A 20,219-nucleotide genomic window follows, 5' to 3' on the forward strand; every position below is an offset into this window, starting at 1 on the left:
AAAGACTATCCCTTGGGTCTCACAAGATATATTTTATAGCAGTTTAGGAGAGGAACCAATATTTTTATGGTACTCAGGAGCCTCGGATGGGCAGAAGACCACCAAGAAGGGAAATGTGTTTTCAGTTCTGTGGGTGTTACTAGAAGGGATTTGCTAAACCTACACATTTCCTCCTCAGATCACTCACTATGAAGTCAAGGTGACATATACATATTATATGTTTAACATATATGTGTTGGCGATGTAATTACAACAAATTATTTCTGTCAAGATGAATTTAAAATACATTTTCATTCAAACTATTTCTAAGATTATCAGTGAAAATAATATTTTCCAATTTATGAGAAATTACTTTCTTACTTTCTACAGAGACTTTAGGAATATCAGATCTAGTGGAGAAAAATTGTTTTTACATTACAACTGTTTTTATCTGAACAATATAATTTTGAATTTGTACCTCAGTGCTTTCAAAGGGTAAAATATTTTATGCATATATTGTAAATATTAAGAGTCCTAGGAAAACAGCAGAGATATAACATTGTAACAATGAGGGTTGACTATCAATGAAAAGAAGAGTGACAAAAAAAACACAAAATAATGTCAGTAATAATAATAGCTAACCTCTAAATTATTTTTAGTTTGTACAAGGCACGTTTAAGCAGCAATTTTGTGCATTATCTAATTTAATCCTCAGAACCACTTTATAAAGAGAGGAGATGATCAGAATTGAAATTCTAAGGCAGATAAATGAAGTTAGGAATGAGAGAATGAAGAATCTTTTATCCTGTCCTATTTTCCATGACAAATAAATTTGCAAAAAATGACCTTGGGCCTGTCCTCCATTCCTCAAGGTAACTCTCAGAATTGCAAGTTGACAACATCTATCAGTGCACTTGAAACCTCCATATTTGCACCAGCAATTCAACTTTCATGAATTTTATCTTAAGAATTAACCTGAAATGGGTATAAAATACAAAAGCAAGAATGTTCATTAAAGCATTATGTAAGATAATAAAGATTTGGAAAGGGCACAAGCAATACAACATTGACCTATGTGATAATCTATTTACAGTGCACCACTATAAATCATATTATATAATAAAAAAAGTTTCTGAACATAGGAAGACATTATTCAAAATATATTTCTACCTCAAAAATTATATCCCAATTTGGACAGTAACAAAAATGTTTATGTATACAGGCATTCCTCATTTTATTATGCTTAATTTCTTGTGCTTTACAAATGTTGCATATTTTACAAGTTGAAGACAAGACCCTCCACCAGTGAAAAGATTATTGAGTTATTAACTCAATATTGCTTTATTGAGTTATTAATTTTATTGTGATCAGGAACCAAGCCCACAATATTTCCAAGGTATGACTATATTTTGAAAAGGTTCTATATCAATACACATCAAAATGGTAATGTGCAACACGTTTCCCATCTGTGTCCAGCACCCAACATCAAAAGGTTCAGTGAAGGAGGGACGGCAGCAACAAGATGACCTCATGGACAGAACTCTGGTAGAATGCTGGATATTGTTATAAATGGTGTAGCCTGGTTCCCTGACATCAGTAAACACCATACTATCCTGTAATAACTCTATTTTCTGCTTGAAGTATCCAGCGCTCATTTCTGTGTCTTTCTCTAAGAATCTTGATAGATACAGGTCTTCCTTGGAGCCCTCAGAAGAGCCTTGGGTGAAACGCAAAGCTTCCCTCCAGGCCAGCCTTCTGGGAGCATACAGGGAAGAGGCTCAGGTCATCAGTTTAAAATGACCAGAGTAAGTTAGATCTGTGACTTATGAATTATAACATATTATTCTCCTCCCCAAGACAAATTTTGAGCAATGACAGAGATACTAGGAAATTGCTAAGATAAAATGGAAACTAAAAGAAAAAAAGGGGAACTGCCGGAAGCTGGATTCTCCCGATACCATCCAACACACTGTGACTAGTAAAGTTCTATCAAATCTATGCATTTGGCTATCAACCCTTTGACTAATAAAGGTAATAGTTATTTATACTGAAAGAACTTTTCAGATAAATTAAAACTCAAGGTCAGGGTCCAGATTTAAGAAATTGGACAAACTTGTACCTTGTGGATTCCTGTCAACAGAATGCAGAACTTCTGATGGTTTCAGTGTCTGATGGTTTCCCAGACACTGAAACTAGCAACCATGTGAGATGATAAAGCTGTGTCTACCCCAGTGTCCTAACTCCAAAGATGTGATGAATAACAAGAGTAGAGAAGTAGATAATTCCAGAGAGCAGAACAAAGAGACAGAGATTTTAAAGAGTCACATAAAATTTATTTTATTTTTAGATCAGGTACCACACACTATCTCTACCTCTCTCAACCCACACATGTGTCCTATGACCATTTGACTGAAGAAGAAAAAGAAAAGCTCAGTTTTGGTTATAAAGAAGTTGCATGATATGCTGGCACCAGCCACCGATGGATTGCTTTTCTACTATTGCTTTTTCTACTATAGACCCACTCAAAGGTGGTTCAAAGAATGTGATTCCCCACTCAAAGAATATGATGAAGGGTTATCTTCTCTCATGGGCAAAACCTAGGGTAGTAAACCTGGTTATCTAGTTTCCATGGGAAATGTAGTGACCTGAGGGACAGATTGATTTGTAAGCAGTCACTGTTTGGCTGGTTTCCAGAAATTGGAAGAAGCGCATTGGGAGACTTGTAAATGTTGTCCAGCGAAAAGTTAAGGGAATGTACTAAGAATGAGCACGAAGCATACAGGTGTTTGTATTCCATGTGAAATATTCAGTGAAAGACATCCACTGTTGAGGAGGCTCTTAATTTAAATGGGCAAAATAATTCATACAATGGATATCAGACAGCGTCCTTCCTCAGAGACTCCAGTGCTTATTCAATCGGTCCATGTTCCAAAGTACCATCGTGCCAGAAATAGAGGCAGCACAAGGACTCAGCAGCATAGCCTTCACCTCCACTGTGTCCATGCAGCACCGTTTCCAATGTACAGCTTCAGTGGCCAGTGTTCAACACCTGACATAGTTAACAGCCATTCATATTCCCAAAGAGATTGTAAACTTCCTGATAGCAGGAGGAAGGCAATGAACATCTATCATTTTGAGAGGGTGAATTATCTTCACTCTAATACATACCTATTATGTAAATGAATTTGCTATATATTTTTGCAGCACTATCACCCATGAACTTATTGAAATATCTTGCTTATCATCATAGAATACCACAACTCATTGGATCTCATTTCACAGCAAAGAATGCAGCAATTGATTTCCACACATGAAATTCACTTGTGTTGCAACATATACCATTTTCCAAAGGAAACTGATCTGCTGGAATAATGAATGGCTTACTGATGATTCACTTACAAAGTCAACTGAGAGGCCACATCCTGGTAGTGCTGGGTGCTTTGCACAAGGGATCGGTGCAAGGGTTTGAAAACAAAGGAATCAAAGTAGAAGTTACTGATTTTACTATTACACCACATATCTATACTTGCATCATTTTTTGCTTTGTGTTATTAAAAATCCATACTCTGCAGATTTAGAGGTCTTAGTACCCAAAAGAGAAGTACTTTAATCAATGACACAACTGAATCGTAAGGGTTGAAAACTCTACCTGGATAGTTTGGGGGTCTTCTCACATTGAACCATTAGGCAAAGAAAGGGGCTGTTTATTCAACAAGAAATCTGTTTGCTAAAACATGATGAAATTCACTGGTAATTCCAATACCAGTAGTAATATCCAAGAGTTACCTAAGAAGGCCAGAACCACTAAGATTTCAGACCCTTTGGGAAAGAAGTCCTGGCTCACAAACCAGATAGAGAACCCTGACCAAGTGAGCCTCTGGTTGAGGGCAAGAGGAACATAGAGGGGAGGGGTGAACAAAAGAAACACCTTTATGATTAGAGATAGAAATGGGGGCTATACTCGATTTGTGTGTTATGCGTATATTAATAAATTATTCTTATTTTACCCTTTCTTCTTTCTCTACTATATATATGAAGAGTGTTGGTGATGCTTAAATTTCCGTTTTCATTCATAAGGCACCATAGTTTGAGGAACAGTGTCTAAACCTGATGAAGAGGTATCCCCAGGAGAACTTCCAACTTTGAGAGTGGGCAGATACTGCATGCCCCGTTGTGTGAGGTGGGAGAATAGCTTCATTTGTGTTTTGGGTTTTATTTTATTAGGTAGAAGCATGAAGTTGTTGTAAAGAAATGTTATATATGGTAGGAGAGAATACATACTGCACAGTAAAAGGGGTGGACTGTGACAGTTTGCAGTTTTGCTCACAGATTTATTCCCACACTTTGCTCTCCAAAAATTGGCTTTTTGAAAATAAAATTTCCAAGACTACTTTTGTCAATGATCCCCTAGTGAGGTGGGGTGAATGGGAAGTTGTGATATGAGTTTGATGCCAAAGGAAAGGAAAGGAAAGGAAAGGAAAGGAAAGGAAAGGAAAGGAAAGGAAAGGAAAGGAAAGGAAAGGAAAGGAAAGGAAAGGAAAGAGAGAGAGAGAGAGAGAGAGAGAGAGAGAGAGAGAGAGAGAGAGAGAGACAGAGACAGAGAAAGAGAAAGGAAGGTATTAAGGGGTAGGAGTTTTGGTTTGCTATTTTTGAGCCACTACCTGAATAATAAAAGTATTTATTGAGAGGAACCAGATAGAGGAAGGCATGGTTTGGAAGTGAAAATTAAACATTCCACTTTGGATGGGCTCATTGTGAGAGCCCTGTAAGATAGCAAAAACGGATTTCAACTGGCAGATGGTTAGTGGAATCTAGAGATTTGTGGAAATTCCTAGCCTCCTGATCGTCATTCTTTCATCCTAAACCCTCTTTTTCACTTGCAATTAACTTCTGAGTGGTTAGGTTTTATCTCCTTTTGTGGTTCTTAATTCACAGATGGTCAGGGGGTGATACAATTTCTAGGAATCTGTTCATTTAAATTATACTCAAATAGAATAATTTGGCTGTTTCAGTTTACTTAAAAGTATTTTACCTGATTCTATGATGGCAGAGATCAGTGAGGGCCTAAACAGGAAAACCTGAGGCAGTACTCAGGCACTTGCTTTGATACTCAGAGAACAATGAGGAGCCTAACAACTCAACAGTCAATCATACCTGCAACACCCTGAGAAACTGCCCAGAGTCAAGATTCTCTATTAGGACAGAATCAGTTTGCTGCCTTGGTCTTAACTAAATGTCATCAGATTAAAAGAGACAAATGATAGAAAAATATAGGTCTTGCTAACCTTAGAAAGATATTCTGTAATCTAAAATAAAAATTGCTAAGCACTCTGGTGCCTGACTGAAGGATGTTAAAAAAGTACTAGTTAGGATTTGGCTTTGTGGATTTAGCCATATTCTCATGTATCTATTTGCAAATAGTTATCAGCCGTTCACACATAAAAAATATAATCAGGAACCAGAACCTACTAATAAGCAAGAACAGGTGAAAAACTATGAAAATATTTTTCAAAAAGGAAATTAGGTCTCAAAATATCTTTCCTAAGTTTCACTCACTTAGGATGAGCTGCCATGTTTTCTTGAAACAACTGTCCAGTTTAATCTTTTTCTGATGTTGTCTCCAAAAAGTTTAATGGAGGGAACATAAGGTGGGAGTCCAACACTACAGTAAAGATTTTCTTTATGCTTCTGTTGCATACTTGAAACTTTACATTTCTAGCTTATGTGTTTGGGATTGGAGTGAGTGAGTGAGTGTGTGTGTGTGTGTGTGTGTGTGTGTGAGAGTGAGAGTGTGAGAGTGTGTGTGAGTGAGAGAGAAAGAGAGAGAGAGAGAGAGAGAGAGAGAGAAAGAGAGAGAGAGAGAGAGAGAGAGAGAGAGAGAGAGAGAGAGAGAATTGAATGCATTTGAATGCATATTCCCACGGATTGCTGGACCTGTGAGAGGCAAAAGTGATGAGAAGTGGAGAGAAACAGAGATGGGGAATTCCCCTCCTTAAGAAGTCGTATGAATCTGAAGATTCCCATGTCCTGAAAGGTCACAGAAAGAATATAATACACTTATGAAAAAGAAACAGCCTCATTAATCCTGTTGTTCTTGGCCCAGAGAGCAGAAGAAATATAAATGCTGTCATCGCTTATGGGTGAGATAAAGGATAAAAAGTGGGAATTTGTTAGTTTACTGCGAAGATCATTCTTTTCGTTTGAGAACATTGCTGGAAATAACCTGAGCCGAGAAAAGCTCCCCATAAGGAATACATGTTATGGGAAACTGTTAAAGGCAAAGTTTTGGTCACTGACCTTCTGGATGTAGTTTAATCAAACTGCAAGCACCATCCCCAAAAAAGACAGCTGCTTAAAGAAGGGAGCCCTCAACAAGCCAAGACGTTTTACCTTCCCTCCATTACATGAGTGGGGATAAGACACGAGTGTGCCATAAATCTCTAGTTCATGCATTCAGAGGCTGCACTAAAATGATGATGGACTATAAATCACAGAAAAATGTTACCTTTATTTTAGGACAGTCAATAGCTGGAAATAATGCTCACCAATAGCACAGATGTCTAGTAGGTATAAAAACAAATGCTTGGCAGTTGTTTAAAAATGAGAAGTGCAAGAATCTGACCTGAAATATATTAGAAAACTGCAACAGTTTCATCGTTTTGTCAGGTTTCCAGTTTTTTTTTAAATCCCCTGTTCTGTTGTTGAGAGTATAACTCCAACTTTGGAAAAGTGGGGAAAAAAATCTGCCGTAAGTTTCTTTAAAAACCTTGTAAATATTTGTGGATTGCATATACATACATGGGCTTTTATGTAAATTTGTTTTTCTTTGAAAGTTTAAGGATAATTGAATATTGCAAATTGAAGTAAGATGAGTCTGTAAACAAATGGGAGGCTCCGGGAGGAGGCAGGGGGACTGGATCTGGGATTTTAATGTGCCAGCTATTAGCTAATTGGGAGGATGACACTGCCTGGCCAGACTCACAATCCACATCCTAGCAGCTGACTCCAAAAAGCTGTTACAAGAACAAAGTGCTCATTTGTTGAAACTGTGACCAAGTGCTCTGAAATTCAGTCATAGCATTGGAAATGCATGTCCCTCTAATCACTGTGACAATGCTAAGGGTCAAAGAGGCTTTTGATACAATCTTGGAAAGGTAGGGAACTCAGGCTATCTTTTTTTAAAAATATATTTTTATTGATTTTAGAGAGGAAGGGAAAGGGAGAGTGGGAAAGATAGAAACACCAATGATGAGAGAGAATCAATGATCAGCTGCCTCCTGCACGCCCCCTACTGAGGTTCAAGCCTGCATCCCAAGCACGTTTCCCAACAGGGAATCAAACCATGACCTCCAGGATCACAGGCTGATGCTCAACCACTGAGCAACATTGTCCAGGACAGACTAACTTTCTACTACCACAGGGTTTATAGGCTATAACCTGTATTCCATTTTTTAATTTTTTTCTAGTCTGGAGAAACTAAAAGCTATAGAAAAGTGAATTGCACTTTTTAAAAAAATCTTTATGTTTCTTTTTGTGCCCCCCCCCTTACACCCACTTTTTTGTGGTATAGTGGGGGCTGTGATCAGGAAATTAAGCAAGTTAATTTAGTTAAACATTTGGAACTCCAGAGAAATCTGAATCTTAACTTCCTAGAGGTTTAAAGTAAAGCTCAGTTTCCTGTGATTCTCCGTTTCCTGGGTTTCACAGGGACATGGATCTCAAGAATTAAAATATGGTGAGAAAGTCTGTCCTACTAAGATTTTCTCACCCCAGCAGGAAAGTACCATACCAGAAATTTCACAAGAAAGTCTGCTCTCATGAGACTCACAGCCAGACTTCCACCCATGTTGATAAGTTCAGAAGAGTTTCAATCAAAAAGCTTTCAAATCCCTGTCCCAGATGACCCCACAGATCCCTTTGAGAGCCACCCAACACCACTTCATAGTTCCCATAAACACTTGGACCTTTCCCTGTGAAAGCTGACAAGTTTTCCCGAAAGTCCTTACATACCACACGCAGCCTCATCTTGCCAAATGTGCTATCTCAGTGGAAACTGTTGGAACTTTTCAGACAGATTTTATGTTAAAGGCAAAAAGTACCTCAGTTATCACTATGCCCGCACTGTGTTCTGAGAGTGACAGCACCTAAACATTTTATATGCTACCGTCAAAGCCTCATACCTTTTTTCCCTGTATATCCAAGTATTGCTCTCATAATACTTAGTGAAAAATGTCTCATAACTAGAGTAATTACTGATGTCAACACCCCTGTTAATATTCTGGAACTGCAAACATTTCCTATCAAATCTGCACGTGGAAAGGGGACTGTCCACCTCTATTTTGTAAATTAGCTATATGATTTATCTCTGGGAAACACTGCAAAACTATAGATTCAGAAAGACATCTACTACATGATGGCTTTTCCATATGGCATCTCATAATTATTTTGCTGTGTGTGAACATGATGAAAACAGTTTCATAATTCTCCAAGGGTCAGAGTAAATTATTTCAATTAAACATATTTCAGAGCAAACATTACCTTAGGGTTTATTAATAATATTACCTGAGAAGGAACAGCTGCCTTTTATGCATAAAAAGCTGTCAGCTTCTTACCACCCCTTACTATAGAAACTCTTTTGTGACTTAAAAAAAAAGGCAGATTTTCTCATGCTTTACCTAAACACAGAACTTGGCAGCAGGGACCTGGTTGTAATCCTCAGCATGGGAGCTAGTGGGTGGATTTTTTTTCTCTATAAACTCTTGTATAAACCACACCAGTCTCCTGGTATTTATTCTGGGTAATGCTGGAAATTGTACACAGATCCAACAGGCCATGTAAAGGAGTTTTGTAACTTCCTGAAGCTCTTTCATGAAAAACCTTTACTCTGAATGCAATTCCAGAAAGATGGGACATTACAGCAGCTTAAAAGGAAAGGTTTATTCGGTTGTCTTTTCCTCCTTCTCATTGGAGTCTTGCAAATAGAAAATAGGTCAATTGGGGCAATGTAATAACAGCAATTAATATGACATTAATAGGCCCATATTGAAAATGCAATGCCCATTGAAATGTCCTCAGAGGTAAATCACACAGGTACCTATGTTCATAACAATTAAGGACTAGGATTTTTCTCCGTAAGATTTTCTATTATAAGGTGGCAACCAACCTTATGAGAGTTAGTTGGAGCTACATATTACTGCAGCACATCTATTAAGTTTAGCTTTATTATTAGCATTTCTAGTCTCTGAATGTGCTCATTAAAACTATCTAAGGCATAAGAGAATCTCTGAGGTATGTGGAAAAGAGATTAGGTATTGCCCCCATGTCCAAGAAACATATAACCTTATAACAAATATTCCTTGCCTTCCCACCCAATAAACTGACAATCAAGTCAGTAATAATGATGGCATGATGTTGGTAAGGACCTCACCAACATGTTCTGCTTTGGGCAAAACCTTCCCAAAGCACATACAGAATTGTCTTGTTAGAACTGAGAATTTTTTCACTCAATTTTTATGAGTTTGTTGGTGGTCGGATGAAGGTTGGTATAGTAGGTGGCAAAATTAGTCAACATCAAGTCTTTCAATATTACTCTCTTGGCACCAAAGCCCAGTACGGATCTCAGAGGACCCTCGCTGAGGCCATGGCTGTGACCTTAGGAGTGCTTCTTGAAACAAACTGATTTTAAGCGCATATGACTCAAACTCAAAAGGAAAATTAAAAAATGTAAACAAAATTGTTCCAATACTACTTGCAACCAGTATTCCTTTCCACAAACGTACATGCAGCCACAGCTGAAACAGGCCTCTACTGAAGGCAGCGAGAAAACGCTGCGGGAAAAGAGGAGTTCTGGGATGTTGACTAATATTGTCTGTTTTGCCACTGAATGCATAGCTATGGATGAGACACTGCACTTCTAGAAGTGAAAATCGCAATCAGGAAGTTATTCACATAATTCCATCCTACTTCGTTTTAGAAAAAAATATCAGTAAAACATTAGTTGAATGAATGGAAATTTAAAGAACCCTTATGTTATGTTTTTTATATTGCTTATAGAAAGGAAGAACACCTCTTTTGCTGTGTTGCAATTATTCCAGGAAAAAAAGGACACACACACACACACACACACACACACACACACACACACACGAGCGCGCGTGCGCGCTCTGCCACAAACCTTGCTTCTCTGCCACCCTACAGCCTTATGCTTTCCAGCTGTCATCTTTCCTCATTTGACATCCTGGCATGTCATATTCTCATTTTGTACTTGTTTGGATCCCAACTAAGTTTAAAAATATTTAGAACCAAAATCAGAGCCATAATTAGCTAAGAAAAAATTTGGAAACTCCATCATGCAGGAACCATTGGCAATAGGTCAATGCTTAGTTATGAGACCATTACATTTTTTTACCTAGAGGCCTCCATCTCAGCATTACCCATGTAGTTGCTCAGAACAAAAATATGAGAGTTATTGTTGACTTCTCTTTTTCTCTCACACCTCCCATCTACATCATTAGCAAATCCAACAATTTCTCATCATCTCCAGGCCTATTACCATGGCTAAGTTATTTATAATCATTTGTCTGTACTACTACAGTAGTCTTTTCTAGATTCCCCACAGTTTCACCTCCAAACAGTTACCAGTGATCCCTTTAAAAGATAAATCAGATTCTATATCTGCTATTAATCTCCCAGTGCCTTCCTATTATATTCAGAGTAGAATTCCAAATCCCTACCATGGCTCCCAAGTCCACACAAGATCCAGTCTCTGACAATCACTCGGAATTAATTTTCCACATCTCAGCTTACTCACTCACGCACTCCACTGACACATGATGTGATCTTTTGTTTTTATGCCCAAAGCCCTTCCCATCTCAGGGCTTTTGCATTCTGCTTGGAATTCTGTGTACCAACTATCTGCATGCCCCACTCTCTTCCTTCATTCATCTCTCTGGAAGTCAAACCTAACTTCCCAGAGTTCAATCTTTACGATCCTACTTAGAGCATCCTATAATGTCACTATCTTCTTATTCTACTTCATATTTACTCTGATAACTTAGTTGACATTATAATATATATTTATGGATTATATTATTTATTTACTTGATCGCTTTCTTATTTATTGTTATCTCCTCCACCAAAAATATGTTTCACGACTCAGATACTTTCTGTGTTTGCTTATCACTATATTCCTAGCACATAGCAAATACTAAATAAACACTCATAATTTACATGAGTATTTTTTTCACTCAATTTGAAGGTCTGGAATATATGGAAATAGATGGTAAGATAGGGCATATAGGTTTATTACCCATTTTACACATTAAAGGAAGTAAATGTGTACTAAGAAACTGGTTAGCAAAAACTGGCTAATCAGCATGAAGAGTTACACCTCGATTGCCCACCATTTTCATGGTTCATATCTACCCCCAATATCACATATGCACTAACTCTCTTTAAGTTTATTTTATTGTGGCTCACTCAAAGCATCTTGTCCATAATTAATGCTTTTATTTAATATTTTAATTGATTTACTTTTTAGAGAGAGGAAGGGAAAGGGATACGGAGATAGAAACATCAATGAGAGACAAACATCATCAATCAGCCTGAATACCCCTTACCAGGGATTGAGCCTGCAACCCCAGATATGCGCCCTAACAGGGAATCAAACCAGTGATCTCTTGATTCATGGGTTGGCACTCAGTCACTGAGCAACACCAGCCAGGCCATTTTTATTGTTTACTCTTAGATCATAGTTTTAAGTTCTACTTGTTTACCAATTGAAAGGGGTAAACTACATAACCTCTGTAACCCTCTTCAGCTACATAATTCTACTGAGAATGTAAGAAATATGACATAAATCTTTTAGAAAAAAATGAAAACTTAATGGTGATTCTCAACTATTTAGTAGTCTGTATGTTTTAGTCTAGTAGTTAACCTATACATAATTTCATGTACAACTAAGTCACTTGACAGCTGAAATATTTACTTGCCAATAAAACTACAACTTTGTAAGTTTGGTATTCTTACTGACTGTCCCTGGCAAGTCTTAGAATCAGAAGGATGAGCCTAATCAGGAGATTAGAAAATAACAGCCCTGAGATCTAATATAGAACTCACTGTTCATCCTAAGCAGGTTCTCTTTAGTTTGTATTGTAATAGCCTAATCTATAAAATAATGTTGAAGCACGGAATACTTACTAGAAATCCTCTAAATATGGTCATACTCACAGGTTGGTTTCTCTGGAAGCAGAATATGTCAGGAAAGGAGTCAAGATTGGACAGAGAGAGAACCTGAACAGCCATGGTAGTCCATTGACTTTTAGCCAAAAGCCCAGAAGAGCTCTAGAGCATATATAGCCCTTCAGAGTTGTCCTAACATGGGCAGAAAAGGATGGGTACGTAAAACTGGCTCAGTCAGTCATTTGATCGGGATAGGTAGGGGGCAGGAAGAGCATGTCTTGAAGGATGCAACCCACAGAAACTTAAATGGACCTGAAGGAGCTGACAGTTGAAGCAATGAGACTCTTCTTATAGGAGGATCTGGGTGAGGCATTTTCATTCTTTCCATTCTTGAACCATCCAGCAAATTCTCTTATACCTTTTATATTAACACCAAAAGCCCTAAACAGTTTGGTTCAGTGGATAGAGCATCGGCCTGTGGACAGAAGGGTCCCAGGTTCGATTCCGGTCAAGGGCTTGTACCTTGGTTGCGGGCACACCCCCAGTAGGGGAAGTACAGGAGGCAGCTGATCGATGTTTCTCTCTCATCAATGTTTCTAACTCTCTATCCCTCTCCCTTCCTGCTGTAAAAAAAACTCAATAAAAAATATATTAACACCAAAATATAAGATATGTCCCATATGGGCACTTTCTTGAAAACCACTAACATAGTAATATTGTATATATATTACTATGAATTCTAGTTTCGACCTGTAATGAGCAGTGGTAATGAATCTTTATGATCTGGACTGAAGTATATAAGTATCTGCACATGCCCAGGCCTTTGGGATGAGAAAGAGAACTTTAAGTATACCAAAGGTCACTATAGGCTAATATCCATAGCAGCAAAGAGGAATTATCAAATTCATAAGTTGTGCTTTGGCTGACTTCTTGATAGAATTATCAAGAACATTGGCTTCTACTATGGTCCTACTTCCTCGGCTGTATCTAAATTTAAAAACCTCCTATGTCACACCTCTGCGAAGGGTTCAACAATGCATTTATATGTGTGGCTATAAAAAAGCAGAGGTTTTCTTAAATATACCAAAAACTCTGGAATTTTCTAAATGTTTTTCCCCCAATATCATTTGTCCTGGAACTGTTAATCATCCTATATAATAAAAGGGTAATATGTAAATTGACCCTAACAGCAGGACAACTGGGAATGACTGGTCACTATGACACACACTGACCACCAGGGGGCAGACCCTCAATGCAGAAGCTGTCCCCTGGTGGTCAGTGAGCTCCCACAGGGGGAGCTCTGCTCAGCCACAAGCCAGGCTGATGGCTGCCAGCACAGGGTTGGTGGTGGAAGCCTCTCCTGCCTCCTCAGCAGCACTAAGGATGTCCGACTGCAGCTTAGGTCTGCTCCCTGCTGGTAAGTGGACATCCCCCGAGGGCTGCCGGGCTGCCAGAGGGATGTCTGACTGCCAGCTTGGGCCCAATCCCCCAGGGAGTGGGCCTAAGCCAGCAGGTGGACATCCTCCGAGGGGTCCCAGACTCCAAGAGGGCATAGGCTGGGCTGAGGGACCCTCCCAAGTGCACAAATTTTTGTGCACCGGGCCTCTAGTAGAATATAATATGCCATGATTTTTCCTCTCTCTCTCCCCTCCCCACTTGAATACTTTTAAAACCATGTTGGCTTTTTTCCCTCCTGTTTTTTGAAATACTCTCCAATTGGCTTAGCCCCCTTTTATTCTGCTGTGTCACCTTTTAATACAGGTTTTCATCACCTCTGCAAAAGGGAGTTTTTCCCTAGTGAAAAAGATGGATTGGTAAGAGGTCCCACAGCCTATAAACAGTTTCCTTTTAATTCAGGCCCTAGCAGTTTGGCCTGGCTCGTGTTCAGGTAGTACTATAACTTGTCTGAACCCCTTCTAAAGAGCCTCCTGCTAGTGTATTTATGCCTGAGCACTTTGGTGAGCCTTGAAATCACTTCTCTAAAGAGAGATGGGATCTGCTTGCTCACCTTCAGTCCACATTACAATGAAGCATGCTTTTGCTTTAAAATCCTGAGGTTCTGACCTCAACAGGTGAGGTTTTCCCTGGAAATGGTCCCATGAGCCTATTCCCAACTGCCCAATTTATGTATAAGGACAACTATAACAGTGTTCACTCTTTTTTAAAATATATATTTTTTTTATTAATTTCAGAGAGGAATGGAGGGGGAGAGAGAGATAGAAACATCAATGATGAGAGAGAATCATTCATCAGCTACCTCCTGCATGCCCCCCACTGGGGATCAAGCCCACAACCTGGGCATGTGCCTTGGACTGGAATTGAACCTGGGACCTTTCAGTCCACAGGCTGACACTCTATCCATCTATCCACTGAGCCAAACCAGCCAGGGCAATATTCATTCTTAAGGGTTTTCTTCTCTCAACACCGTCAGCAGCTTTCATGCTCAATCTTATGCTCCACATAGGAAGTTTGGGGAGAAGACTTCTAAAACTATAGCTTCCCTTTAACACTGAAAACAGTCAGGGTCTTTTTGTAAACTACACATTTTGCACTAGTGTGTTCGTTTTAAGTAAGGTGGTATAAAATGGAAAAGAACAAATAATCTAATAATCTTTTCATTATTAATGTCATTGCCAAGAACAGGAACTGTTGTTATTGAACGTTGATCTTTGTCCCCCCCCCACACACACACATATACACACACATGCACCCATACTGCTTAATTCAATTTTGTATACCTCCTTTACATAATACAAGTCTCACTCCTCCTTAATCACAGACTATTCAGGAGCCCTAGAAGTCCTGAGATTGAGGCAGTGTTATCTTGGCATTGTTTGATTCTAACCTCCACCAGGTCTTCATGTTCCAGACAATTGTCTTTTTAAGGCCCCAAAATATCAGACTACATAAATAGATAATAGCTCATTCAGTAATCAGTAGATTATAAGCAGTTGAAACATAAATGAAAATTAATGAATAGATTGAGACAAAAGGCTACTTAGATTCCTTTGATGAGATGACACAGCAACTTGCATCTAACCTGTCTGCCATTCCCTGTCATCCAATTAACTATGCAATTGAGAATTTTATGAAAATATTTCAAACTACATTAATATTACAGGCCTTATTAGATACAGTTTTTCAATAATTGCAGTCAAGAATTAAAGATTTAGAAGGAAAATTAAAACTTCTTTCATCTTTATACCTCACCTCTCTCTACCTAACACTTGAACTAACATCAGTTATTTTTTCCAGTTCTGGAAAAAAAGTAGGGTGAGTTATGGACTGACAGTGCTAATAAAAGGAGATAGCTGGTACATCATGATACATTTCTAAGCATGTTCCTGTACTCAGCCTAGTACAGAAACTAAAGTTAAGAAGAGCCCTGTCTTTTAGAAGCTTATCATCTGTGACTGGAAAATAAGACTTGGGCAAATCAAGAAGCATTAAGCAAGGGTTTGTATAAGTAGTTAAATGTAATAAAAAAAAAAAGTTGTGTGAAATAAAGTGTCCAGAGGAAAAAGTACTTGGGTAATTGACTGCAATCTCTCCTTTAAGGTGTTGTAGAAAAGGGATTTGAATTGTGATGATGAAGTATGAATTTAATAAACTAACGCTAGGAAGGTCATCCAGACAGGAAGTCTTGTCTGAGAGGACGACCAACAGATGAGCTCATCAGGATGCCCCTTCCTCTGAGCACAGTGAGCCACGTTCACAGGACATTCTGACAGAAGTATTTTGAATTTTCTTCCTTTGGTTCAAAACATTTCCATAAGTTGCAATTACTTCCCAGAGTGTTGAATGCATTTTCCTTACAAAGGTGATTATTAGGTATTAAAGTCTAATCCCATAAGAAATTTGTGAATTGTTAAGCCTATTTCTTAACTAGTCAAGAGCAAATCCTTATTTCTCATACTTTTTCATGCTAATGTTGCATGTTATCACCTGCATGTCAGGAGAAAATTCTTTATGCAAAGATGTTTCTTCCAGAGAAAGAACAAGGGCAGTTAGTTACCTTGCTCTAAATATATCATGATGGACCTTGATCTTTTCAGTTCCCTTCAGATAACCTTTTACTAAAAAATAAATAAAAAAGAAAGTTGTTCATAAGTTTAATTGTAGTGATGACAATATTAGTGTAAAACCAAAATGTTATTTGAAAGAAAAAGTAATCGGATTAAAAAATCATTTGTGCAGAAAAAGTGCATTTACAATAAACTTGTAGAAATGCCAGAAACCTTTATATGCTAAATAAAAAGCATTAAAATATTATGTAAAAATGGGTAGAAACAGAACTTCCGTAGATTTTTAACACTGTTCTGTCTTTGATGCTTATAGTAAATCAAGAGAAAATATAAACCATTTGAAAAAATTAATTAATATGATTTAATTAATAAATATATTTTAAATATAAATTCTATAAAGGATGTAAAATATATAGTATTCATGAATCACTTAGACAAGTAGTCATCTATAGTTTCACAGAATATATTCCACAAACTAAAAATTAGGCACATGCTCTGACCACAATGCAGTAATGTAAAAAAATAATAAAAATAATAAAATGGAAAAAAAAAGAACAAGTAAAAGAAGCAAAAATTCTGTTGGGAAATTTATATGATTTTTCCAAATAACTCAGTTTGGACTTAAGAAAAATTAAAAGACAAATTATTTAGAAAATATTGCAATTAGTATATTACATTTTAACTCTAATGAGATGCAGCCAAGGTGGTATACAGAGACAAAATCACAGCCTTTTCATCATTAATTAAAAAAATGAAAAAAATTAACCAGGCATTAAATTTAATAAATTAGAAAAAGAAAAAAAAATTAAGGAAAATAGGAGAAAGATAATAGTCAAGATAAAATCAGAAACTAATTTATTATAAAAGAGGAAGACCAATAGAAATATTAAATAAATTCAAGAAGTATAAAACAACAGAAAAACTTCCTACATGTAAAATCAGAGGAAAATGATCATGATGACAATTATAATGATAAATAGCTAGGATGTATTGTGTGCTTTGTGCAGATGCTATCCTTAATACTTGGTATATTATTTCAGTTATTTCTTAAAGCAAAACTGTGAAGTATTTATTTATTTATTTATTTTACAAATGTAGTCAATGAATTTAGGTGATTGATTTACTATTAGCCCAAAGCTCCTAATGTATCACAGATGGAATTTCAATGCAGCACCTTCTCTCCTTGATTCTATAACCTGTGCTCCTAACAACTACACTATTGCTAACAAAATCCTATTTAATAAAAGAGTAATATGTAAATTAAACATCACTCCATGACAAAGATGGCAGCGCCCATAGTGACCGGGGCGGGAAGTTGATGGCATTGCCCCAGCAACACAAGACCAGCATCTGCGCCCTGGCTGCACAGAGGGAGTGGAGGGGAGAGGCCTCAGCCACACGGAGGGAGGGAAGGGGCCTCAGGCCGGAGGCCGGGGCAAGAGACGCTGGCATTGTTGCAGGCCGAGCTGAGGGACCGCCCCCCCCCCAACACTGCATGAATTTCATGCACTGGGCCTCTAATCATTTGATAAAATAGTTATAAAAGATTAGAATGTATAATTATTATTATTATTTTTTTGGTTAATCCTCACCTGAAGATATTTTTTCATTTATTTTGTTTTTAGAGAGAGGGGAAGGGAGGGGGAGAAACAGAGAGAGAAACATCAATGTGAGAGAGGACATTCATTGGTTGCCTCCCACATTTGCCCCTGCAGGGCCAGGGACTGAGTCTGCAACCTAGGCATTTTCTCTTAGTCAGAATCAAACCCATGACCCTTCAGTCCAAGAGGTGATACTCTGATCACTGAGCTAATTCTTAATTATGTTGATAAATTGGATGAACTAGGAAATCTTCTGGTAAAATATACATTTCTCAATTGTACCCTTTACATAGGCAACCTATATATGAAAGTAACTATTGAATAAATTATAAATATTGCCAAAAAAGTCTCCAAACATGGTTCTAAGACAACATGATATGTTAACTAATGAGCTTTTGTTTTTAACTTTTCAAAGAACCAAATTACCAGTTCTATATAATTTACTTTTGATCGTAGAAAGGATAACCAATAGTATTTTAATTTTAAGAGTTAAATGTGTGATATCAAAACCTGATAAGGATAACAAGAAAATGAGAATACAGTGGGGCCTTGACTTACGAGTTTAATTCGTTCCATGACGGAGCTCGTAACTCAAATTACTCGTATGTCAAATCAAAGAGTGAACGAGTGAGACACGTGATGCTGGGCTGATGTTGTGGCGTTCCCTGTGACATTTGCTGCGCCAACTAGCAGTGGGGTATCTGAAGCTGGCTCGTAATCCGCGTTTTAGCTCACAACTCAAAGCAAAAAATCGGCCGAGAGACAGCTCGTATCCCGAAAAACTCGTTAGTCGGGACACTCGTAAGTCAAGGCCCCACTGTATTATACAGTTATCTTAGTTATATAAATGTGAAAATACCAAATACAAAAAACAGTATCAAATTCACCATTTTAAAGATATTTGATGGAATAAAATGCACTCTTTATTAAACATTAACCATGATATAGAACAGCTCTTAAATTATTAATTAGTCTACCATATTTTAAGTTACTAGATATAGTCCCATTAAATTCAGGAACAAAGAAAGACTTTCCACCATAATCATTTTTGCTTATTAATATTAGGAAGGTCCTGGTCAATCAAAAACCACTGAAACAATTTATCAGAAATAAGCAGAAAACTTATGGAAAAAAAAAGACAAAGTTATCTTCTAAACCAGACCACACTGGAAACAAAATACACAATCAGCAAACTTTTGAAATTAATGAATGTTGGTAAGATGGTCAGAAAAAAAGGAGTAAGTCTTTAGCTTCTTCAATACTAAAAATAACCAATTTATTGGATAAGTATCTAAGTATGCATAAGAGAAGAAAAGAGTGGCACCTGGGAGTGGAAACCCCTGTGGCATATAGGCACCAAGCTGAAATTTCTGTCATTTCTATCACTCATAAGCAAAACATTATTGTGTTTCAACTAGGCATCGGGATCTGTCCAATGCAGAGAAAACAGCACTGAAAGTGAAACAGGACACACAAGTTTCCATTCTTCTGGAGTTTATAACTTATTAGGACAAGTGGAGCAAGGGATGATAAAAACATGAAAAATAAACACACCAGAAAACACTGGAGAGTGAAAGGTGCTATAGCAATAAAACAAACTGATAAGCTGGAGACTGTGGGGCTGCTTTGGATTGGAAGTTCAGAGAAGGCTCCAGTAGCCTATCTTAGCCTCTGCTCTGTGCAGCCTGTGGGCCTGACACACTCAGGTCCATGTGGCAGGAGAGAGAGAGAGAGAGAGAGAGAGAGAGAGAGAGAGAGAGAGAGAGAGAGAGAGCTCTTGAACACATGAACCAAGGAATCCTGGGCCTTTATGAAGCTTTGACTCTATCATCTCGGGATTTGGAAAGAGCAAGCTTTCTTTCAAAGAAGCCAGTCTCTTTCCTGGCTCTGTGCAAGCTTGTGCTGGCCCCTCTACCTGCTTGTATTCTACATGCATCCAGAAAAAGAATTTCTCCTTCACTGCCCCCACCCTGGAATCTGTGGGAATGGACCTGTTGTTTCCTGGGGAGATTGGAAAGCCACCTGCTTGGGGATTAAGGACCTTTAACAGAGGATATGGCTGTCCCCGGGGGTGTCTATGAAGCTGTCCCTTCCTACTACCTACCTACCTACTGTAACAAGACTATGTAGGAAAGGAGAGAGCCCCAACTGAGCCCAACCTCCTGGCCATTTCCACTAAGTCACCCACAGGTATGTTAAACCATTCTGAAATCTTCAGACAGCCAAGCTAGCAGTTGAATACCAACAAGGGATACTAGCTGATGATGTTTCTCTCTCTCTCCCTCGCCATTCCTCTTTGAAATCAAATATATATATATATATATTGAACCATCCTGTTGGAAAGTGGGCTATTGGCCACTTTTAGTGAGCTGGGTTTCCAGAGCCCTACCCCAAACTATTTCCCTGTCAACTTTGTCCCAATGCCTAACTTCTC

The sequence above is a fragment of the Myotis myotis genome, unplaced genomic scaffold (assembly GCF_014108235.1).
Source record: "Myotis myotis isolate mMyoMyo1 unplaced genomic scaffold, mMyoMyo1.p scaffold_m19_p_8, whole genome shotgun sequence".
In the NCBI taxonomy this organism is placed as follows: Eukaryota; Metazoa; Chordata; class Mammalia; order Chiroptera; family Vespertilionidae; genus Myotis; species Myotis myotis.